This window comes from Chelonia mydas, chromosome 9, assembly GCF_015237465.2.
Source record: "Chelonia mydas isolate rCheMyd1 chromosome 9, rCheMyd1.pri.v2, whole genome shotgun sequence".
NCBI classification, from domain to species: domain Eukaryota; kingdom Metazoa; phylum Chordata; order Testudines; family Cheloniidae; genus Chelonia; species Chelonia mydas.
In genome coordinates, this window is record NC_057855.1 from 99,935,842 (window position 1) to 99,960,471 (window position 24,630).

A 24,630-nucleotide genomic window follows, 5' to 3' on the forward strand; every position below is an offset into this window, starting at 1 on the left:
GAATACAGTAAGTGACTTCAGAGCCATGGTCTGTCAAGAAAGTCAGCGTGTCCATTAGAGATATCAGGTTCTCAACCCTTCTTAAAGCTAAGGCTCGTCTCTAAACTAACATCTCAGAAGCAGCAACACAGACTTTTAAAATTATCTTCATTTTCTGTGTGTGAGTTCACCCTCACTCCTGTTGTGTCATTCAGGCCACAGTAACCGTCTCAGCAGTTCACAATTGCCTGCCTGGAAGCACTAGCTGCTCATTCGTCAACTGTCTGCGCTGTCCCTTAAGATTCCTCATCTTGCTTCCAGTTGTAGATTGGTGCGATTTCTCACAAAACAATTTCTGCATCATCTAGCCGCAGCATAAGGCACATGTTGTTCACTATGACTGACCTTATTTCTAAGAAAAATAATGGCCTCCAGTTGTTGCAGTGTGACACTATTATAGCAACGGCAGATTTATAGAGTATTTTTCTTCCAAAGAAAACTTTACAGATACACATACTCAGACTCCAAGGCCAGAAGGGACCATTGTGAGATCATCTAGTCTGACCTCCAGTACAACACAGGCCACAGAACTTCTGCAAAATAATTCCTGTTTGAACATACACTATCCTGTAGGACTTCATGGGTGCATATGCACATTCTCACTCAATAGGATTATACATAATACACAATATAATGTATACATTGAATTTTACATTTATAAATCAAAATATATGATAAACAATAATACATTGAATGATCATGAACATTTACTTATCCAATTAATGCCCGTAAAAAGTGGTCTGATTTGCAATGGTCCTGAGCACCCAGCCGGTCTCACTGGCCTTCATCAAGTCAGAAACACCTTCCTCCTGGGTGTGGCCACCCTTGTAACAAAAACAACAGAACACATACCTTTCCCTAAGCTTTCTCTCCAAGCCAAACTGTTCCTAGGAGTTCCTGCAATGCAGAAGCTGTGTTAAATGAGATAAACACACTAAATGACCGCCTGTGACGGGACGTTAACAAATACCTCATTCAGCTGGAACTTCACCAGGCATGTAAGTGCCCAAACTAGAATTTGGCTCGGACATTTAGGAAAAATGTCAGGAGATTTTTAATGATGAGAACTGTTCAAGAGTTTAATTGTTGTGGCTGATCCCCAGTGTCGCCATGGCGTTTCTATCGCCATACTGAGGCATTGGCTGTTTCCTGTCTCACGATCACCATTCCCTTCAGCACCTACAGCAGGTTTTATTCAGTGAGGCCTAGCTCTGCTTCACTCAAAAGGTCTGACAAGAACAGAGTCCAAATAGATGGCACCAGGGCCTGCCAGTTTCCTTGCATACTAGTAGGAAAATAGCTGCACATACCCAGTGATGAGCTACCAAAATCTTAACAACCGGTTCCCTATAAAAAGTTCTGATGTAAGGGATGTGCCCCAGTATGTATTTTTTTGTACACTTGCTGTCTGGTCACCCTAGGGTGTGCACATCTGTGGGTCCCAGCTGCTCCCTGCCCCCCTCATTGAAGCAGGTGTGCAGGGTTACTGCCCTGGGAACTGCAGGGCACCAGTGGACGTGGGGCTAGCTGCAGACAGGGGCATGGAGCAGGGCTAGCTGGAGGCAGGGGTGCAGGGCTGGCTGCGGGCAGGGCAGGGGGTGTGGAGCTGGCTGGAGGCAGGAGGGTGAGGGGTTGGCTGGAGGCACGGGGGTGTGGGGCTGGCTGGAGACAGGGCAGGGGCTGACTGGAGACAGGGGCTGGCTGCGGGCAGGGCAGGGGGCGCGTGCGGCAGGGGCTGGCTGTGGGCAGGGCAGGAGGTGCGGGGGTGACTGGAGACGGGGCTGGCTGCAGGCAGGGTGGTGCAGGGGTGGCTGGAGGCAGGGCAGGGGGTGCGGCAGGGGCTGGCTGCAGGCAGGGTGGTGGGTGCTCATGGGGAGAGCAGCAGGACGCAGCCCCGGCCCAGCAGAGCAGCCGGGGACCCACCCGGCAGCAGCGGGAGCCCCACGGCCAGGGGAGCAGCAGCAGCGGGAGCCAGGGCTTGTGCCCAGGGCCAGGCGGCAGCCCACGTGGCTCCCGCAGCGCAGCACCCCCGGTGGTCAGAGGAGGAATTACATCACTTCCTGGCCGGAGCCCATCAAAGCCTCAGCGCCCCCGGCAGGGAAGCGGGTTAACAACCGGCTCTAAAACTGCTTCAAAATTTAACAACCAGTTCGCGCGAACCGGTGCGAACCGGCTCCAGCTCCCCACTGCACAGGCCCCTGTAGGTGGGCTATAAGTGAGGCTACAATTCTTGACAGACATCCATTTTTCCAATCCCAGTATTCTATGGAATTTGCTTGAATACCCTTTTAACAGCACCATTTAGTTTTTTGCACATGCGAAGTGAGATAAATGCTCCTGAACAGATTCCATAAGCAAACTCTCAAAAATTTGGTGCATACTGTCCTACTCCATTCCCCCTGAAAATGAGCATTTCAGTGTATATGCACACTTTATACTGGAACACAACTGAGGTGCGCAGATAAGTGAAAATTCTGCATGCACAAACACTGTCAGCTTAAGATTCAAATGTCCATTTTGCTGTTTTTAATATATGTGCAAAGCTCTAGCCATCCATCCAGTGGTGAGCTGGAGCTGGTTTGCACCGGTTTCACGAACCGGTTGTTACATTTTGAAGCCGGTTTAGAACCAGTTGTTAAAGGGGTGGGCAAACTGTGGCCTGCAGGCCACATGCGGCCCCCGGGACCGTTGTTTGTGTCCCGCCTGAGCTGTCGGCTGGGGGAAACTCCCCTGAGAATTTTTACTCACCCAGCGGCACTCTGGGCCTTCGGCAGCACTTCAGTGGCAGGTCTTTCACTCGCTCCGGGTCTTCGGCGGCAGGTCCTTCAGTGCCACCAAAGACCCGGAGCGACTGAAGGAACCGGTTCTTCAGCTTCTGGCAGCTCATCACTGCATCCATCCAATCCATTTACAGATTAGTAATGCCTCTTCGACCATTTAGGACCTGATTCTGCTCCTGTTGAAGCAGAGCACAGAAAAGGGCCTTTCGAATTACTTTACAAGAGCTTATGGCTCCCAGGGTTTATTTCTGATTTTTATATAATGGGGAAACTATTTTTCTGGCTGCCTCACTGTCTCTCTGTCCTGCTTCTGAGTCAAACCAACCACCCCAGACCAAATTACTGGTACAGAGGAGGAGATCAGGCATTTGACCTTTCAGCACGTATCACTTATTTCAAGCTGAACTGCTCGTTGTGTGCAGAGCACCATGTAAAACCATGAGCTGGATAGTTTCATGATCCTGTGTGTAACTGTAAAGTGTAATTTAGCATGTGAGGTTTTCATATTCATCTGTACACTAACCCTCTCCAATTTGGAATTTTTAATTGTGACAGCTACTAATCCTTAGTCCGTTTCTAGCATTGTGGCGTCTGACAGACCTTTACCTCAGGTGCCCCAAGAAACCAACATTTCTCCTTTCATTTCATTTGTCACTCGCATTTTTCAGAATGTCAAACTATTAAATCCAACACTTTGGCACTTGGCTCATTTCTCCCCCAGCTAGTTTGACGCCTGAATACAAACCACTTCCCTGGCCCCTCAAATCAAACTCCCTCTGGTTGTGTTCTTCTATGTATCTATGTTTGATTCGTCCACCCCCTGAGGAAGCTTCTCAGGCCTGGTTTTGTCCACAAACACCTCACTTATCTTGCTTGTCTCTCTCCTCTCTCTGTAGCTCAGATAATGCTCTCAGCATACGTACGAGCTTTAGCACCTCTGCTCCCCACTACGGCACTTAAACATTTTCTTTGTGATTAAATATTTCAATTGCGGCAGCCCCTACAGACTAGCCAAGGGCTAGTGCCATACACACAAGCAGGCCCCCATTGTGCCATGTGTCAGACAATCCCAACCGCAAAGAGCTATCAATCTTACAGACAAGACATCATTAGTAAACGGGACACACAAGCAAGAGGTGAAGTAGGTCAGACAGGGTAACAAAAGTAACACGACATGCGTAACCCTTAGCCAATGAAGGACAGTAGCCATGACTCACCACCTGTCCCTTCTTGCTCTTTGTCAAAGGGCCGAGTCTCTAGCATGCTTTACATCTGAACGCTGTTCCCTGTCTGTTTTAAGCAACAATCAACATCACACGCCTGGAGAGATTAGTTCTTCTGGAGGAAGAACGCAAAGCACATCGATATGGGCTAAGCGTCTCTCGGGGCAGACCTAGCAATGTTTGAAGAGTGTACGTAGAGAGGATGGAGAGAGATTTAGGACACAAAAGAGGTGGAAGAAATGGAATACAATTAATAAAAGGAAGAGTCAGGCTGAATACCAGGAAAGTCACCCTGATCTCAAGGTAAGTCTCCCAAGGGAAATGGTGAAATAATCTCCCTATTTAAATGGCAAGTGGACAAAGCACTAGCAAAGCGATGTAGCACTCACAAATTGCCAGGAGATGGACTAGGGCAGTGGTTCTCAACCAGGGGTACATGTACCTCTGGGGGTACACAGAGCTCTGCCAGGGGGTACATCAACTCCTCTAGATATTTGCCTAGATTTACACTAGGCTACAGAAAAAGCACTAGCAAAGTCAGTACAAACTAAAATGTAATATGGACAATGACTTGTTTACACTGCTCTATATACTATACAGTGAAATGGAAGTACAAGATTTATATTTCAATTGACTTATTTTATAATTATATGGTAAAAATGAGAAAGTTACAATTTTTCAATAATAGCATGCTGTGACACTTATATTTTTAGGTCTGATTTTGTAAGCATGTAGTTTTTAAGTGAAGTGAAACTTGGGGGCACGCAAGACAAACCCAACTCCTCCACAACCTAGCTAGGTTCATCCTTCTCTCAGGACTCTCCTCTGGGATCCCCTGACAAACTCCCAAGCCATAAAACAGAGACGTAAACCCACTGTTCCCCTTCTGGGGCTTGACCTTATCCCCCTTTCAACTTCCCCCTGCTCTGGTCCCCAGCTGAACACCTGCCAGGGGTCTCTCCTTGGAGGTCCAGTTCCTTGGAGGTCCAGTTCCTTTGGTCAGGGTTTCCCACCAGAGTCTCCTACGTCTCTCCTGGCCTCCTGCCAGATGTCTCTAATAAGGACAGGATCCCAGAGCGAACTCTCCCCCATCTCACCACTCTAATCCCACAGAGTGAGGGTAAAGTTTCTCCCTGAAGCCTCCTTTGGCTCCAAACGTCCTCTGTTTAAACTCATCACTCAGCTCCTCTCCCAGTTGTGACTCATCTTGAATGAAGCCTGGCCCACCTTCCAGGTGCAGCATGTAACCTTCCTGGCCTCTCAGCCCCACATTAACTATTTCAGAGTCTGGGCAGGGTACACTCCCAATCACAGTTGGGTCCCTCTGCACGGGGTGAATTTCTCCCTTTATGCGTCTACTGTACTTATTTGAGAACTGACCTGCCTGCCTGTGGATATGGGGAAAGCCGTGGATGTGATATCTCTTGACTTTAGCAAAGCTTTTGATATGGTCTCCCACAGTATTCTTGCCAGCAAGTTAAAGAAGTATGGGCTGGATGAATGGACTATAAGGTGGATAGAAAGCTGGCTAGATCGTCGGGCTCAACGGGTAGTGATCAACGGCTCAATGTCTAGCTAGCAGTCGGTATCAAGCAGAGTGCCCCAGGGGTCGGTCTTGGGGCTGGTTTTGTTCAACATCTTCATGAATGATCTGGATGATGGGGTGAATCGCACCTTCAGTAAGTTTGCAGATGACACTAAGCTGGGGGGAGAGGTAGATAAGCTGGAGGGTAGGGATAGGGTCCAGAGTGACCTAGGCAAATTTGAGGATTGGGCCAAAAGAAAGATGATGACGTTCAACAAGGACAAGTGCAGAGTCCTGCACTTAGGAAGGAAGAATCCCATGCACCGCTACAGACTAGGGACCGAACGGCTAGGCAGAAGTTCTGCAGAAAAGGACCTAGGGGTTACAGTGGATGAGAAGATGGATATGAGTCAACAGTGTGCCCTCGTTGCCAAGAAGGCTAACGGCATTTTGGGCTGTATAAGTAGGAGCATTGCCAGCAGATCGAGGGAAGTGATTATTCCCCTCTATTCGACACTGGTGAGGCCACATCTGGAGTACTGTGTCCAGTTTTGGGCCCCCCCCCCCCACTACAGAAAGGATGTGGACAAATTGGAGAGAGTCCAGCGGAGGGCAACAAAAATGATCAGAGGGTTGGGGCACATGACGTACGAGGAGAGGCTGAGGGAACTGGGCTTATTTTGTCTGCAGAAGAGAAGAATGAGGGGGGATTTGATAGCTGCTTTCAACTACCTGAAAGGGGTTCCAAAGAGGATGGAGCTCGGCTGTTCTCAGTGGTGGCAGATGACAGAACAAGGAGTAATGGTCTCAAGTTGCAGTGGGGGAGGTCTAGGTTGGATATTAGGAAACACTATTTCAGTAGGAGGGTGGTGAAGCACTGGAATGGTTTACCTAAGGAGGTGGTGAAATCTCCTTCCTTAGAGGTTTTTAAGGCCCAGCTTGACAAAGCCCTGGCTGGGATAATTTAATTGGGGCTGGACTAGATGACCTCCTGAGGGCTCTTCCAACCCTAATCTTCTGTGACTCTATAATTCTATGCTGTCTATTTATTGAAAACTAGTATTTAACAAATGGGAACCCATGTTACTAACCTAACATCATTCTGAAGTCACAATGCACAAAGATGCTTCTTTGAATTTCACTTCCTTTCTAGAAATGTTTCTGCTATCCAGATTTGCAACATGGCACAGCACCACCTTGCAATTCACACGTTCAGTTCCGAAGCTATTTTCTACATACTACTTGATACTTGCTACACTGCTGTCCAAACAACAGGGATACAAGAAAAGACTTTGTACTGTTAAGGGAAGAGGCCATGTGCCATACTAAAACATATCACTACATAAAATATTCCCATTGTTAGCCTTAGTTTCTCCCTGTCAATTTCTTCATTCTAGTTTTTGTTCAATGCTACAGAAATGTTCTTGTTTCTTCATTTTCCCCTTAATGCTTCCAAGCTTTTGAGGGCTTTTTCTTATGTTTTTTTCTTATAAGTTTGACATTGATCTTCCTGAGTTCCTCTTTCATCATTTTTCTTATGGTCTTGAGCAGATTTTACAAATGCTACTGCATGTGGTTTCTGGCATTCAAATGCCCCTACATGTCTCTTTCCTTTAGCAGCTGCCTTATCTATTGAAACACAATTCTAGATTTATCTGATTTCACCATACCTTCTCTACTGCCAGTTCTTTTCATTTGAAATTCAGGTTCCATCCTCCTTCTATTCCTTCTTGAAAAGCTACCCATCAGGTTTGGCTCTCCCTGGTCTTCCATTCGCTAGATGATTATATGAACATTTCACAGTGAATTCCCCCCACACACACACTCTCTGTTCCAGATGCTGTTATTTTATTACAGTAGCTCTTGGAGGCCCTAATCAGAGATTACAGCCCCATAGGGTTCATCCACACAGCCCATGAGAGCGAGTATCTCAGTCCGGGTTGATAGACTTGGGCTTGCAGGGCTTGTGCTCGTGCTCAGAAAATAGCTGTGTAGACAGCACTTTGCTCTTGTAACTCAGGCTGGAGAGCAGGAGCCACACAGCTCACAGCGGCCCACACAGCTACTTTCAGAGCACTCGCGCGAACCCCGCAACCCCAAGTCTGTTGACCTGGGCTAGGAGACTTGCTGCTGCAGCAAGTGCATAGACATAGCCAGGTTGCTTGGCACCGTACAGACATAATGAGAAAACTGCCCCGTCTCAACGAGCTTACAATATAAACATACTACAAGCAAATCTGGGAGGGAACGGGGCCACGCGAGGGAACACTGAGACCATTAAGAGGAGTGTAATCAGCAGACACTCAATAGCGGCTCCCAAGCCATCATGGCAGGTGAGTGCTAAGTTGCAGTTGTGGCCTGACAAGTTCCCACTCATTTCAGGGGGAGGCCCCCACCTAAAACCAAAGGCAGCACTTGGCTCATTTAGGTCAATGACGTTCCATTGGCATGGCCGACGGCTGAATCTGCCTGCTAAGCTCAATGTGCCCCCGCTGGAGCTGGGAGACAGCAAGTGCTCATGGGCACCAGCAGAAAACTGCTCTCAGCAGAGGGCTCCCAACTAAATCTGGTGTTTGCAGCCTTCACGGCAGCCTGCAGGGCACGTTTCCGTAGGCATCAGGGGACTCCATGGGAGTGTGGAGTGAATTTACTTTACTTCTCATTGTGGTCAGCACGCCAACGGTATGCCATTTGTTTATCCAGAGATAAGCATAAGAAATGGCGTTTGAATCCACTTCTAAACTTTCCCCAGAATCCAGGGGAGGGTAGCTCTGGTTTGGGCCAAACTCTAATGAGTTAAGTCCTGTGGAAATGATGCATGAATTTAAAATCCATTTTTCTGAAGTCATCCGTGGGATGACATTAGAAACAGTAGACTGGCTTCTGGTAAAGCAGCTGATTTGCATTCTGAGGTGTGGTTCAACGAATTCTTGTCTCTATGTCAAAAAAGTATTGATTTTTCAATCTGCACCAGCAACCCCACAGCCACACAGAACCAATTAGATGGGCATACACAGATGTGGCAAAGCGGAGAGCTGTTAAGATCTATGTACAGTGACCGATAGATTGAGAGAAACTCAATCACAGAGAGTGCAGAAGTGATTCAGAGGCACAGAACAATGAGACTTTACAGGCACGTTGCAGTGAGTGCATTAGCTATAGGACAGGACTGGCCCTACCCAAACAAATGATTGTGATGAGAAACACCAACAAGGCAATATAGTTTTTCATTTCAATTCAGTCTTTCTGAACCCACCTCCCCAGCCGATGCTCTCATCATAACCCGCTATCCCTGCCCTTCAGGGAGGGACACAAACAGCAGAGAGGAAAGCAGCATCCAGAGAAGTCTGGGGAAAAACCAGCACAGACTTTAAAGTGTTTCTGTAACAACCCACCAGTCAGTGTTTATTACAGGGCTCCTCTGTGCCCAGTTCAGAGAACATGGGTCTGTTACCACCCAGGCTAGAGAGCTGAGCCTCGTGAGCTCAAGGCGGAGAGATTCACGTGTTTCGCTCTGGAGGCTCCTGCCTCAATCCCCAGTGAGCTAGCCAAGATGGTGACCATCACATTCAGACTTTCAGTTCCAGAGTCTAGCATGTCTCAGCTTCTCTGGCCTCTCCTTGAAACCACTTCCACTGCTTGGGATAAAGTAATACTGCCCATCACCCAGCAGGGCACACAGACCCCCCAGGGTACAGTGCTGGGATAGGGGTTACTTCAGAAACATATCAGAGTGTAAAGGCTGTGGGTTTAAAACAGGACCTTAACACATCACCATTGTTAACCAAAAACCCCATGGTGAGCACATCGCCACATCTGGGCAGAAGCTAGACACCATGTAAGGCAGGGGACCACATGCTGATCTCGCACTCTCCTCACATATGGGGGTGTAATCACACACACACACACCCGCCCCTGGCATCTACACAGGGTGGGGGGGTGTGCCAGGGGATGGGGTGGAGAGAGAGTGGGCCAAGGGGATGTACACCACCCCATCCACTTCCCTGGACCTGACCTGGGCAGGGTAACAAGTCCTGGCTGTGCTTTCTTTTCTGTGTAGTTCCCATCTCCCTCCCTGCACCCAAGGCATTGCTAGGGGATGCTGTGGGGTGGGGTTGGGGGAGGCAGTGGAAGTCCTTGGTAGGAAGCTCCAGCTGTGGTTGGACGGGGGGGGGGGTGTGAGGGGGAAGGGGAAGGAGGCAGTCCCTGGTAGGACAGCTCCAGCTGTAGTCAGGGTGGAAGGAAGGAGGAAGCTCCAGCAGAACAGCTCCAGCTGTGGTTGCGGGATGGGGGGAGGAAGGATGCTGGTAGGACAGCTCCAGCTGTGGTCAGGGACCGGGGAAGAAGAAGCCCCTGGTAGGACAGCTCCAGCTGTGGTCGGGGACGGGAGAAGAGGAAGCCCCTGGTAGGACAGCTCCAGCTGTGGTCAGGGACCGGGGAAGAGGAAGCCCCTGGTAGGACAGCTCCAGCTGTGGTCAGGGACCGGGGAAGAGGAAGCTCCTGGTAGGACAGCTCCAGCTGTGGTCGGGGACCGGGGAAGAGGAAGCCCCTGGTAGGACAGCTCCAGCTGTGGTCAGGGACCGGGGAAGAGGAAGCCCCTGGTAGGACAGCTCCAGCTGTGGTCAGGGACCGGGGAAGAGGAAGCCCCTGGTAGGACAGCTCCAGCTGTGGTCAGGGACCGGGGAAGAGGAAGCCCCTGATAGGACAGCTCCAGCTGTGGTCAGGGACCGGGGAAGAGGAAGCCCCTGGTAGGACAGCTCCAGCTGTGGTCAGGGACCGGGGAAGAAGAAGCCCCTGGCAGGACAGCTCCAGCTGTGTTCAGGGACCGGGGAAGAGGAAGCCCCTGGTAGGACAGCTCCAGCTGTGGTCAGGGACCGGGGAAGAAGAAGCCCCTGGCAGGACAGCTCCAGCTGTGGTCGGGGACCGGGGAAGAGGAAGTCCCTGGTAGGACAGCTCCAGCTGTGGTAGGGGATGGGAGAAGAAGAAGCCCCTGGTAGGACAGCTCCAGCTGTGGTAGGGGATGGGAGAAGAGGAAGCTCCTGGTAGGACAGCTCCAGCTGTGGTCAGGGACCGGGGAAGAGGAAGCCCCTGGTAGGACAGCTCCAGCTGTGGTCAGGGACCGGGGAAGAGGAAGCCCCTGGTAGGACAGCTCCAGCTGTGGTCAGGGACCGGGGAAGAGGAAGCTCCTGGTAGGACAGCTCCAGCTGTGGTCGGGGACCGGGGAAGAGGAAGCCCCTGGTAGGACAGCTCCAGCTGTGGTCAGGGACCGGGGAAGAGGAAGCTCCTGGTAGGACAGCTCCAGCTGTGGTCGGGGACCGGGGAAGAGGAAGCCCCTGGTAGGACAGCTCCAGCTGTGGTCAGGGACCGGGGAAGAGGAAGCCCCTGGTAGGACAGCTCCAGCTGTGGTCAGGGACCGGGGAAGAGGAAGCCCCTGGTAGGACAGCTCCAGCTGTGTTGCTACACAGCCAGCAGCCTCCCAGCCCCGTGAGAGACGTGGGTTGAAGACTGAATTGCTGAGGATGGGAGAGATCAGACAGCACTTGCACTGCATGAGGACAAGGCAGGAAATAAAGGCGCACCGACTAGTGAGGGAGATTAACCACGGGCATGAGCTGCCCAGGGAAGTGGTGGCATTTATGCTTCAGTCAAACACAAACATGATCAGGCTCAGTACAGGGTGGAACTTGGTGGCCTGTGTTTCACAGCAAGTCCGATGAGATGATCTAATGGTCCCTTCTGACCTTAAACTCTGAATCAGGAGCGACAGAGAGGTTGAGAAGCTACATTCTCTCCTCCTGCAGGCTCCACTTCTGCACCCTCCCTATCAGGGACCCTGGCGCCCGTGTAAGGGGGGTCCTGCTCTAATTCACACGGCTGGCACGAGGTCCCTTATGCCAGTGGAGGATTGGGGCCACGCCCGGCCTGTCCAACATGCAGGTGGGTGAGTAATGCCACCAGGAGCATCTCCACTGTGAATTCCCAGCTGGCTTACAGACACTTGGCATTGCATAAACACAGAGCGGCCTGCGGGACTAGAGAATTTGGTCCGTAGCCTCATATTCATGAAACAACGGGGCTTGCTCTGGAGCCTATTCTGCTACTGCTTGTCGGAGGCAATTCCCAGGTCCCAGAGATTCTTCCCTACCTGGCTCGGAAGACACTGCCCCACGCAGGCGCTGGCTGAACAAGAGGTACAATGCGCCAGCTGGTGGCCGAGAGTCGCTGGGGACCTCCTGCCACTCACCACTCCCCATTGAGATCACTCCGGGCTCCCCCACAGTAACGGGCTCACCACAGCAGTGCCCGAGAACACACCTGACCCAGTTCTGTAGTTAAGAGAACTGCCAGCTACTCCCTGATCCAGCAGCCGAGGGAAACTGCTACACAGCCCTGCTAGGGCAGGGGGAGGAGAGGAGCTTTTCAACAGAGCCAAGTGAAAAAGCAAAGACCCTCTGAGCTTCTGATCTGGCATCTAAACCCCATGAGTCTCTGCTTTTACAGGGATAAAACCAAGGCCAATCCATGTGTGTAGAACACACCCCCACACTGTAAGCTATTTGAGACCTATTTTGTCTCAGCTCCCTGGAAAACAGACCAGGGCAAATATGCTGACCACATGAAAAAGGACATAAGAAATTTCCCTGCAAGTTGCAATGAGACCAGTCTGTAAGTTACACTCCCTACCTGCAAGACACTGGAGCTGATTGCCAAGTGGAAACGGACTGTCCCACCAGGAACTGTTACCATATGAAACACTGAAGTAGTATCATTATCAGGGTCACAGCACTTGTAAACCTGAGATCCAACAACTCCCCAGCTATGTATAGGAAAAGCTCAATGTAAATTATGCCTAGTTATTATTATAGCAGTGTGAACATTTTGGTTACTAAACACCACTCTCCTCCATGAGCTGCTGTGCAGCTGGAGAAAAGGTGATTAAAATACAATGAAAAAACCATATTTTGAACTGCAAAGAGATGAAACACAGCGATGGGGTCACCCCCTAAGGAGAAGGAAAGGGAACGAACACAAGGCCACAGTGTCGCTCAAAACCCCTTTCCACTCATTCCTGAGACACTTGGGCTTTTAAAAACTGGGCAAGAGAGACTGGCACAGATGCCAAAAGGGGGGATGAATCACACAAGACAGGGTCCTCCTCAAAGGCACAGACACTCTGTGGACTTGCGTACCAATGAGATAGTTTTGAACACAGCCAGCACCACGCAAACAAAACCATCGCTCCGTTGTGCGGCTTGCTCTGGGGGCTTGTCTAGACGGAGATTTAGAGCGTGGCAAGTGAAACTGTGGATGTGCCAAGCACTAAGTGATGAAGGCAGTAGGCACCAGGGTAGAAATGATTCCTGGTTTTTATTGGACACTCAGTGTATAAACCCATGGCAATTGGGAAGCTGCTTCCTAGCCTCAGTCTGGACTCGAGTTTTATCTTATTCAGTGCGTCTTGTACCATTTAAGATGATATCGCTTTATGTTACCCCACAAGATTTGATGGGATCCGCTATGTAATTGGATGTAAAAAACAAAACAAAAAAACAAAAAAAATCCCATATCTTTCTGCTCTTTAATTAACTATCCCTTAGGAATGGGAGCAAATGAGTCATCCGTAATGGGGTCCAACAGAAACTGCATTCAAAGGGCTTTGGCACCTACCTATTTCAGTCCCATATATCTGTTTGCTACATCTTTTGACCAGTCACGTTACTGCGACAGGCAGACACAGGATTACTACACACCACAACTGCCATCCAAAAGGGCTTCTCAAATGGTAAGGTACCGCTCTGATACTACTATGTCACCTCTGTGTTTTTTGTTTCTCACACTGGTTTGCTATAATTTATTTAACATGAGGTAAAAACTGCTGCAAGAATTTATGGATGGCATCTTCTGTACAGGATAACGGGGCAGAGATATTTGGTGGAAAGTTATTTCCAATCAAATAATGACAGACTTAGAAGAAAATAGATGTACGTCATGTAAATATAGTCATTGTTTTAAGCTGAGAAAGAAAATCCACCATTTAAAAAAAAAAGAAAATACACAACGGGCAAAATTCTCTTCCATGCCCCAGGACCTTATGGAAAAGCCCTATAGAACTGAACAGGAAAACAGTCTCTCTGTATGTTTTTTAAAGACCATCTTCTAGACGTTAACACGGAATTACACTGATGACTCTCCCCCCTGAAACCACAATTTGGCTGGCTGGAGAAAAATCCCATGCCCAAGTGTCTGTCAGGCCTTTCCCCCAAGGCAGCGTTCATCACTTCAGACAAAAAACCACCACCTGCACCTCTGTTCCAGCTGAGCTCCCTGTCTCAGCCTTTATAGGGACCACCTGCCTTCCGCCCAGCTGGTTCTCATAATGGGACAGGGCTGGCTGCCCCTTGGCCCTCAACACCACAGCCCACCCGGTGACAGCTCCCACACCAGAACATAGTCTGGCCCTAGGGCAAGTTCCAGAGTCTAGTCCCTCACCAGGGCACAGTCTTCGCCCTCTTCGGGTGGGCGCCTCACCCCCAGGTCTCCAGTGTCTCGTCCTTCTCTACCGTGCCCAGCTCCGTAGGGGGATTTCAGTGCGAAGCGCCATCCTCTCGGCCTCCAGCACCAAGTGCTGCTGCTCGTCATTCGCCTCCTTCACCCCAGACCAGCTGTTGCTCCCTCCTGGCCGCTGCAAGGTCCAGCAAGCAGTGGGCCAGTACACGCAGGGATGCTCTGCTCCCCGTGGGAACGGCTGGACGTGGAGCTGGTGAGGGAACACCTGCGGAGTCCATCCCCCGTGGGCTAACATGGCAGCTTCTACCTCAGAGAATAAGCCAGACTGCTCATTGCTCAAGGCCATCCTGGCGGCCCACGTCAGCTCCCCCAGCCAGCTGCACCGGCCACTCGCTCAAAGGTGTGGGAAAAGGCCTCAGCGTCATTTTCTGGGCCCAACTTCACCGACCCCAGCTCAGGGCCAGGCCTTCCTGAGCCACCCTCTCCAGGACCAGCTAGACTCCCACGAGCCCATTTGCGTCAGGAACTGCTCCTGCCGCTGCTGTCAAGCAGCATTCTGTGCTTCCGGCTGCTTCTGAGGTGTCTCCCAGCATTGCAGGAGGAGTGTCTGGGTCTGCTCTTGTTGGGCGGACACCAGACAAACCCCGCCTGCCCCAGGCTTTTCAGTAACTGCTTTTTCTCCTCCACTGCCCACCCCTTCTGCTGCCTCAGTTTCTCTCTGTTCCAGTGACCGATTACCTGCCTGCATCCTCCACCACATGTAAGCTGCTGGCCTGTCTCTCCATCCAAGGAAGGGCTAATGCCACACCCATGTCTCTTTCAGGCCCTTCTCCCTTGAGGCACAATTTATTAATTCAAACAAAAGACTCACAAACCAAAGCCATTTCCCTGCCCGGCACCGGCTGCAGGGCTCAGAGCCTTTCACTCTGGGCCTCTGTCCACTCCAGGGGCAGTCCCAGCAGCCCACCTCCTGCTGAGCTCTCCTGGCCCTTTTCGGGATCGCCTGCCCCCGTTGGGTCCAGTCACTGAACAGACACCCTGGCCCTTAAAGGAGCCGGCCGCCCTGTTACAGGCAGCCTGTTGCATCAGTGTGCTGCAATAGCCCCTGCTGCTACTGCCCTCTGCTCGGCGGGGGAGGGGAAAAGGGGCAGAACAGCAGACCCACCAATCCCACCCCACAAGCCCAGCTGTACAGCATCACACACAGGGAGCCCCAATGGGCTGGGAGAGCTCAGGGGGAGGGGAGCAATAGGACCTGCTCCGCAGGTTCCCCATCTCTGGCCATCTCCAGCCCCTCCATATTAACCCTCTGTATTTGAGGTGCCCAGGCGTTGGGATAGGAGGGGCAGGATCGGCCCCAATGTCAGACTGCAGACTGACCGGGGGGCACCTTCTGCAGTCCCTCTGTCACACACAGTCTAGTACCGTCTGGGGGGCGTGCACCAGCTAGTTACCTGGGTGACTGTAATTCCACGGACACAATGCATCCCATGCACGGCACAAGAACCGGGGCACATCCAGCCCTCTCCGGCCAGTCACTTTAACGTGACAGGGTTTTGTTAGAAAGGGAAAGATGAGTTACTCTAGAGTTCTGTCTGAAACGCTGTGAACACTGACCTGTCCCAGCCTCCTACATCAATGCCAGCATGCCGCAGGGACCAAGGACCAGATCCCCAGCTGGCGCAAACAGACGTTAGGAGCATCTTCAGTGCCCGAGAGGAGCACCGCCAATGTACACCAGCTGATGCATGGGAGGGAGCAGACGGCCAAGGCTGTAAGCAACGGCCTGGGCCACGCTAGGCTCTGCAGCCCGCACAGCAGCGCATCAGTCTTGCTGCTGTAAAAGCCGAGCTGGGCGCCAACTCGTACAGCCAATGCAGCAGCTCCCCAGACCTCGGGGACGTTGCAGCTGACCGCTACCTATGCTGAGGACTAAAAAGGGGAGCATGGGGAGGGGGAGAATACACGGAATAAACAAATAGTGGGGTGCACTCATTAGCAACCTCCATGCTAAACAGCAATCTGGCCCCTGCTGGGAGCCATCTCCCCGTCCGCAGGGAAGCAGGTATTGCGCCGGCAAAATGGAAGGGGGTCAAATCACATCAAGTGAAAGCTTCTTGTCACACGTTTCAAAGATGTGTTTAACTCCACTCCTCCCTCCGAATCCTCCCTTGTCAAATGCCCCCTCATGCCCTGCTCCCCAGCACCATCTCTCACCCTACCATTGCTCCCAGCCTGGCCTGCCAACTTCTCACATAATCACCTCCACTCGTTCTCCCACGCTGCCCCATGCTTGTCCACATGGGGAAACCCTGGCTCCACCGATGATTTCACCCAAAGTCCTTGCCAGTCCATGTATGGCATGCCGCTTTCAGCAGATCACATTGGCTTGTATGTAAACTGCCAGTGGTTGCTTCCTGTCCCCTGCTCGCTTGTCTATCCTTGGATTGTGACCTCCTGAAAGCAGGACTGTCCTCAAGCATTTTGAAGGTGCAACTGGCACATACTGGATGCTACTGCCAATAAATAATAAATAGCCAGTGTGTCCTGGCTGGAAAGGAAGGAAGGTTGCACTGTGATTGTTGTGTTAATCATTATTGTACTTTCTTCCCTGTGGCTTCTTAGTCCTGGGACTCCCCTTCCTTGACCCACTAACTCATCCCTATTGTCCTCAAAGTCCTTCCTTCAAATACCCTATTCCAAAAGGCCCATGGACCCTGGTTCCTCATCAAATAAATATAAAGAAAATACAAAAAGACACAAAAATCCCAACACATGTGAAATACGGTGTGTGCTAAGTCACCATGCTGCTTATCCTTTTCTTCCCCATCCGTGGTTTGTACTTGTCCAGTTAGGGCCCACCACTGCACAGTGAATGGTGTAAACGCCCATACGCAGCCAAAGAGCAGTCAACGGGACTCCATGTAGGCACAGGGTCTGCCCATGCAGTTCTCAGTGCAGCAATGGGGCCTTCAGTTGCAGGCTCTTTGGCTTAAGGATCTTGGGCTGGATTTTTAAGTGCACCAAGTATCTCACATCAACAAGTTCCATTGATCTGAACAGCTTTCATGCTCCTAAATCAGTTAGGTGCACTTGAAAATCCCACCCCTTGTCTTTATACGTGTCTGGACACTGTTGGGGGTCTTTAATAATACATGAGCCTGTTTATTTCCCAAGACAACCATCAACAAGGGGAAAGTTTTCTGATACATCACTATTAAAAAAGGAGTTTGTCATTTTACATAATCCATCCTAATTTAAAAAACAAACTTGTATATGGATAGGCTGGCTAAAAGTCACTGCCGATTCACGCACTTGGAAAATGCTCACCACATTTCAATGACATACATATGGGAGGTGATTGGAAACATTTGGCTGGTGGCATTTCAATAAAAGTGAATCTGGCTCCATGGTTGCCACCTCATATGCAGTAGTCCTGGATACAAAATTTTAAAATTCTCTGGTCGTAAATGTCTCATCAAAATCAATACCCCGGGAGCAGGGGTGAGACCTAGAAGTTATACTTGAGCCAAATGAGATCATAACAATTAAAAAAGGTCAATGACCTACAACAGGGAGGAGGAGGATTGTTGGTTTTGATTCCCTAAGACCGCAAACTTTCTAACTACACAATACCAAAAGAATTGAGCCCCACACACTCAAGTTTTCTCCGACTGTGCATTCATTGAACATTTAGGGCCTGATTCTGATCATTTACACATGGGTAAATCAAGATTAACTCCACAGAAGTCAATGGAGTTGCATCAGTGTGAGATCAGAATCTGGCCTTTATGATGTAAACAGAAATATAGGACTCCATTTAGTGCCAGTCTATTCTATGCACAACCTTTAAAACCATGAGTGCAAATTCCATGGACCAGGTCCTCAGCATCATTCCAGTGACTTCCCCTGAGATCCCCTGATTTACACCAGCCAATCTATTAAAGATGTTCATATTTTACGCAGAAGGAATTTTTCTAAATTAAAAAACAAAGCCCAGCATACCATTCTCTGTTACAGCAGTGTCATATATGGTAACAGCACCATAACTGAAAGCACGTGCTTAAATGCTTTGCTGACCTGGGACCACAGCAACTTGTATCACTTGAAACTCAAGGGAAATGTTGTGTCAATATAGAGTGTGTGAACCACTTAGGAATTTCAACCTATTTGCCCATAATAAGCTTTGGGCTGTGGGAGCCTGAATGATTCTTCTGGTCTGAATCAGGAAATATTTTCTTCAACTTTCTCAGAAAGATTCATATAAGCAGCTGTCACAGCTTACTGTAGTTAAAGGGACAGGCCATCAATTGATAACAATGAAAAGCACTATGCTAGATTAGTAAACACTGCATTGAACCTTTCTCCAATGCCTGATCGATGCTTTTGGAAAGGGCCTCCAGCCTGGGCAGTCTGGCGCTATAATGTGATTATGGCCTCCTGGAACATTCAGACTGCCTGGCCTGCATCCACAATATCAGCGAGTGCCCTGTCTCACGCAGTCCCGACTTGCAGAACTCACTCAGAACCAGAGACTGTTTGACCAGATTCATTCCAGTTCTCCCCCTCCCCAAAACAGGATTTCATTTCATTAACCCAAGAGCACCGGGCAGGTACTTTTCTAGAGACTCTACATAGCCTCCCAGAACCGTTCAGGTTTCCGAGCGGCACCGGAGAATTCCCGCCAAGCACGGTGCTGATATTAGGACTGCGCAGGGCAGCACTCACACTGTGAGCGAGTGGAGACGGGTGGGCCGAACAGCCAGGCTAACCCTTCAAGCAATCCCAACTCCTCAGCCATGCCCACACCAGTCACTTCACAGCTACCAGGGCAGGACGGCATGCACTTCTGTCTATTCAGCCCCCCCCTCCGGGAGGGGTTAGGATAACGGTTCTGAAGCAGTCATCACACCCATTAGCAAAGACCATGGATTTGGGAGGTTCGTTTTCTGCACAGCATATTATCCACAGACCTGCCTTATTCGTGCGCTAAGTGGGTAGGGGAGGGAAGGCTTCCGCATGCCCCTCCACCCCCACCCAAAGTAACCCCAACTAAGCAAAGAGCCCGGACCAGGCCCATAGACTATTTCACAAAAGGTGACATTCGTGAGGGAATCCTCGAACACAGAGCATTGGGTTAGCGCTCTGGTTTTAGGGGCTGTTTGTAATTTTCCCCTCCTTTTAGACCCCTGGGTCCAGCCCCAGCTAAGAGGCCATTCTTAGAGCATCCATGAGCAGTGTGCTCTCTCCTGCTATGCCCCGCATGATTAGACTGCTTGTCTCTCATATCCCAGGCACCCTGACTCCCCTTGCCCAGCACTCCTGCCTCTCTTCTCATATTTACTCCCTCTATTCCCCCACGAAGGTGACCAGGCAGCCAGTGTGAAAAATCGGGATGGGGGTGGGGGGGTAACAGGCGCCTATATAAGACAAAGCCCGGTATATCGGGACACCTGGTCACCCTGTCCCGTACCCCAAAGACACCGAGGGCCCAACACTTTCCTGAGCTCCCAAAGCTCCCAAACACCACCCGTCAGAAAGCCAACGTCCGCGCACTAGCTAGTCACTGACGCTGCCTCCGTCCGGACAGCCAATCTGGGCTTTGTGCCGGCTCCTTCCCAACCCAGACTGCTGATCTGAGCCACATCTCCTCCTCGTAAGCGAGGTCAGGAAAGGGCAGGAGGGCCACCGGCTGAGGAGGGAAATGTAGAGAGAGGCTTGCTCCAACCTAGACCCTGAACTAGCATCTCCCCTCAGCAGCCCAGAAACCTCCCGCCCTCCTGAGACAGCACCCCACTAGCCAGTTCCCAGCCGGGGCCAACAGTCCCATACAACACCCCTCGCCCCGTCTCACAGCAGGTTCACAGCAGTACCCCTAGCATTGCTTCAGAAAGGGTGCAATGTGCCATGAGATATCCCCTGTGCTGTGTAAACACACCCACCACCGCCACATACCAGCCAGGGTACATCCTACACCTGAGAACAAACAGCCAGGAAAGAAAGGAGAGGCGGAGGGCTAGCCACGCCATTTTCTGTAGCTGCTCTTTGATATCCCAGAATAGCTTCTTAAGCCCAGCTGGACCTCTCATGGGCCAGCCATCTCCACTCAACTACTCCATCAGCCCGCGCATCACTGGGTGGCAATGCCATAGCCTCGCCTCACCACGGCCGTGGGAATGACAGCAACAAAATCACGGAGATGTACGTTCCAAGGAGGTGTATCTAGAATTTTCTTTCCTCCACAGAGCCTCTGTCCGTCAGACGTCTACAACTGCACACCCCGATCTTTATTTTTGTAAGCCGAGCTCTGAAGCTGCTGTTTGTTTAACAATGAGAAATCCCAATTGCTTTCTCTAGACATCGTATCCCAGCACCATATTGCAGGGCTGCTTGCGCGGCCGAACCCCTAGGCCAGGGAGACAAACTCCCTTAATATGGTCATCACAACGCGGGAGCCACCCCATTTGCCAGCAGTGTTCTTTGCCATTTCAGGGGCTGGGAGAGCCGACGCAGACCTGAATCATCCAGTGAGAGGTGACTGCCAAAGAGAGTGCCATGGGAAAGGCTGAGCTCTCTGTGCTATTTACTCCAGTTTTCTGCCAATTCATAGAATTATTTAAAAAGCTTGGCACATTTTGCCACTTTCCAGCCAAGAAAACTGTTCGGTGTTGGCCTGCCCCTCGACTGCTTGGTTAGGCCGGCCCGCCACACCCGGGCTGAACTAGCTGCTGGTCAGTCTGGGAATTAGCTCAGTCCAGCCTCGGAGCACCTCCTGCTGGCCGGTATCTCCCCACCGGTACCTGCTTCCTCCTCAGTCTCCACCACTGTGCTTCAGGCCCTTCAGGCCCCCTTATCTTGGGGTGCTGCAGACAGCAGTACCCCCACACTCTGGGTCTCCCTCCCATGAAACCCCACCACCCCCTACACCTGTCTTGCCTCAGTGGCTACTGCCAGTCGTCATCTAGCCCCCTTTCTCTGGGGCAAACTGCAGTCTGCAATGGCCACTCATCATTGGCAAGGGGGTTGGACCAGCTGCCTCTCTAGCCCGAGCTGTCTCCCTGCACTCCCAGTACCTCCTTAGGCCTTCTTGCCAGGCCTCAGCCTGGGAGGTAGCCAGGCCTGAGCTTCCCAGCTCAGCCTGCCCCTTCCGCAGCACGGCTCTGTCAAAGGTACCCTGTCTCTCCCAGGCAGCTAGGTCCTTCTCACTCCAGGGCTGGAGTGAGACTCTCTCGGCTCCTTACTCACAGCCCTCTTATCAGGGCCAGCTGTGGCCAGCTCCCCAGCCAGCCTCCCTCAGCTCCTCTCCCTCCTTTTATCCCAGGAGTGGGGTAACCGCCCCACTACAGCCCTGTATTGCTCTAGATTCGTACAGAGGGACAGAGTGTGCTTTTCTCTATGATCTGCTAGCCCCATCGTACACTAGTAACCTGCCACACTCATGAATGCCACATACTAGACACAACAATAGACTACAAATATACATAGCCTCATATTTCGCATCTCTGACACAGCTTTTTGAGCCTACAGCTAATAGTAATTGATTAGATTTCACCAGCACGGCAGAACTGCCTTCCCCTTTATCCTGCAGCCAGGTGTTCAGAAAGAGAGGTGGTGCCTTTTTTAACCCTGGACTATGCACTCTGTTATCTGTGTGTCTGGAGGCCTGATAACATCGAGCACACAAAAAGTTCTTCCTATGTTCAAGCCAAAGCATGAAGGCATTTCCAAAATAACCTATGTACCAACCCACCCTCATGCTAAACTCACCTTGTTTAGGACAAGAGGCAACGAAGTGGGAGTAACAAACAATAGCAGGGAAAGGGGAGTGATAAAGAATGAAGGTAAACACAGGGTAATTCAGATTCTGCAACTAAATACTCCAACAGGGAGCGTGAAGGAAAGTTATTTACCTTCTAGTAACTGGACAGCTTCACCGCGTGTGCTCCCTGAGGATTCACTGTGGATATATGTGCACTGCACTCAGCCAAGACTGGAAGATTCTTCACTAGTGCGAGCCGTTGGTCTGCGCCCCTGCCCTGTGCCTCCTCACGCTGATCCAAGAGCACAAAGGGCAGCATGGACTGACTGCCTGGCCAGTTCCTACTCTACTGCAACCACAACAGGATCAGAGCAGAGGGGAAGGAGAGTGGGTCATGAATACCTATAAACACCACCCATCACAAAGAACTCCAGTTACTGTAAGGCCAGTAACCTTCCCTTTCTCCTGCAAGTGCCAGGCCCTGTGGGAATTAGTGTGGGGGATTCACAGGCAATGCTGATTGAGGAGGAGGAGGGGGACGCAAGGGTCCATGCTTCACCGCAGACTGAAGGACGGCTGTGCCGAAGAACGAATTGGCTGAAGAAGCCTGGACCAAAGCACAGTGTCTGGTACAGGTCCGCAGTGAGTTCCACGTCACCTCTCTACCCATTTCCACAAGAGGCACACACCTTGGAGAGACGCTACAGCGGCAGCATGTGCTCCAGTCGAGTGGGCCTCACACCCTGAGGAGGAGGGGTGTCTGGTCGGATGCAGCTGGAGATCCATTGCCATGACATTGCTTCCCCCTCCACTTGATGAAAGAGACAAATAATCTCAGGGATTTTCTAAAGGACTTCGTCCTCTATAGGTAGAAAACCAGAGCTCTACAAACACACCGAGCACGGAGCTCCCTGGCGTCCAGGAGACGTGAGATTTTGGGGAAAACTCCAGCAGATGAGCAGTCTGATTCAGGTGGAATTCACAGGCAATGTGTTGAATTGGGGATTTGATCTTAGGGACATTTGGTCTTTATGAAATATCATACAGGGAGGCTCCACCATAACAGCCGCAAGTTACCCTAGTCTCCGAGCAAAGAGATAGCTGTGAGAAAGGCCAGGTTCATGGATAAATGCAGACGGGAGCAGGAGGCCCAGGGCTCAAATGGCCAGTTCATAAGTGCTGGCAGAGTCAGGTTAAGATCCCAACGAAGAGTTGGCTCTGACACGAGAGGGAAGGTTCTGACGAGGCCTTTCAGAAATCTCCTGATCATAGTGTGCATGAACACCAAGCACTTGTCAACCGGAGGATGGAAAGCATTGATTGCTGCCAGAGGCATGTACAGGGAGTTAACGTGTAAACCCAATGATTTCAGGGAGAGGAGATAGCCCAGGATGTAGGATTCCTAGTTGTAGAAAGGAGTCCACTTTCTGCTTATGAGAGGGGAGACAATCACTGAAGGGAGCGGGGGTGTCCAGATGCAAGAAGACATTGACAGCTCTCAAAGATCCGTCAAAATTACTTTTTGTTGGGAGGCTGCGGGTGAGGAAGAAAGGATACGTCATAGTCATCCTCTCGCCCAATGGCAAGGGGCAGAAATTACTATGCTGGTTCTGACTGTGCTTTGGGATTACCGTATCAAACCCCGTATCAAACTCAGGCTCCTAATGAAAGGCTCCCGATTGCTTTAAGGACCGAAAGCTATAACTCCATTCAGTGGAGCCAAGGTTACTTTTCAGCATGTCTTCGGAAACATTAATCTGATTGTGTCTGCAACAACTAGTCATGTCTGAAAGCCTGCAGGTTATGGGTTGCAGCTGCTAGCAGACATTTAACAGCCATTTCTAAGCACAGGGCCATTCCTTTGGTCCCAGTTTGGATTTCAGAATTAAATCAGCAAATGCACCGATCAGCACTACACTGAAGAGGTTTTTACAATTAGGCTCAAGAGTTACTGACTCAAGCGCTTCATTGACCAAGTGAGGAGACACTCCTCTGAAACAGGTGGCCAAACAAGGACGTTGGCAAAGCATTCTAGGGCATTATATTACCCGAGTTCACGTGTCACAGACCCAGGACGGTCCCTCTGGGTCCCTTTTTATTATTATTTGTAATTATCATACAGCCAAGCAGCCCTAGTCACGGCCCAGGCCCCCGCTGTGCTAGGTGCTGTGCAAACCCAGAACCAAAGACAGCTCCAGCCCCCAGGAGCTTACAGACTATGAATAGAATCGTAGAATCATGGGATTTTCTTCTTTTGTTTCTTACGGACTCTTGACTATTTCTTTTCATTATTATTGGTTTTATCCCTTAAGGGCCAGCAGCACCTAGCAGCCTCATTACTCCAGGCATTGAACAAACAGTGAGAGAGAATCCCTGCCCCGAAGAGCAGCCAACAGCAGTTACTTGCGTGTGCATGTCGTGTGAGTCAATACTCACTAGTGGGAGTCAGAGGATCACAACGGGGCCCTTATGGATAACGAGCTGCTGTTTGCTTTCAGATGTTTATTTTTTTCGAAATTATAACTCAGCTATCAAACACATTGTTTAATTGTTATTTCCTTTTAACTATTTTTAAATAGGCATCCAAAGCGACGTGCAGGAGATAAAATGTTTATACAGTATGAGAAGTCCGCAAAGCACAGTTAAACTTAGAAGCACACAGGCAAAATAGGAACAAGGTAGAGGGCCGTAAATTTCCCTGCAACACAGTTGTCAAGGTTCCTTCCCCACTCTGAACTCTAGGGTACAGATGTGGGGACCTGCATGAAAACTCCCTAAGCTTATTTTTACCAGCTT

The 24,630-nt window shown here is 50.5% G+C and overlaps 1 protein-coding gene across 6 annotated transcripts in view; it reads right to left on the reverse strand.

The window, feature by feature from the left end:
* Positions 1–24,630, reverse strand: part of HTR2C (5-hydroxytryptamine receptor 2C) — a 435,377-nt gene that overhangs the window by 353,059 nt on the left and 57,688 nt on the right. The window contains exon 1 of one of the 6 annotated variants that reach the window (XM_043522557.1): positions 892–955. The exons of 4 other annotated variants lie outside the window; for them this stretch is intronic. The gene's annotated coding sequence lies outside the window, so the exon portion shown is untranslated. Of the gene's footprint in view, positions 1–891; positions 956–24,630 lie in introns of those variants that run through there. One more of the 6 variants, XM_043522554.1, reaches the window with a different exon arrangement.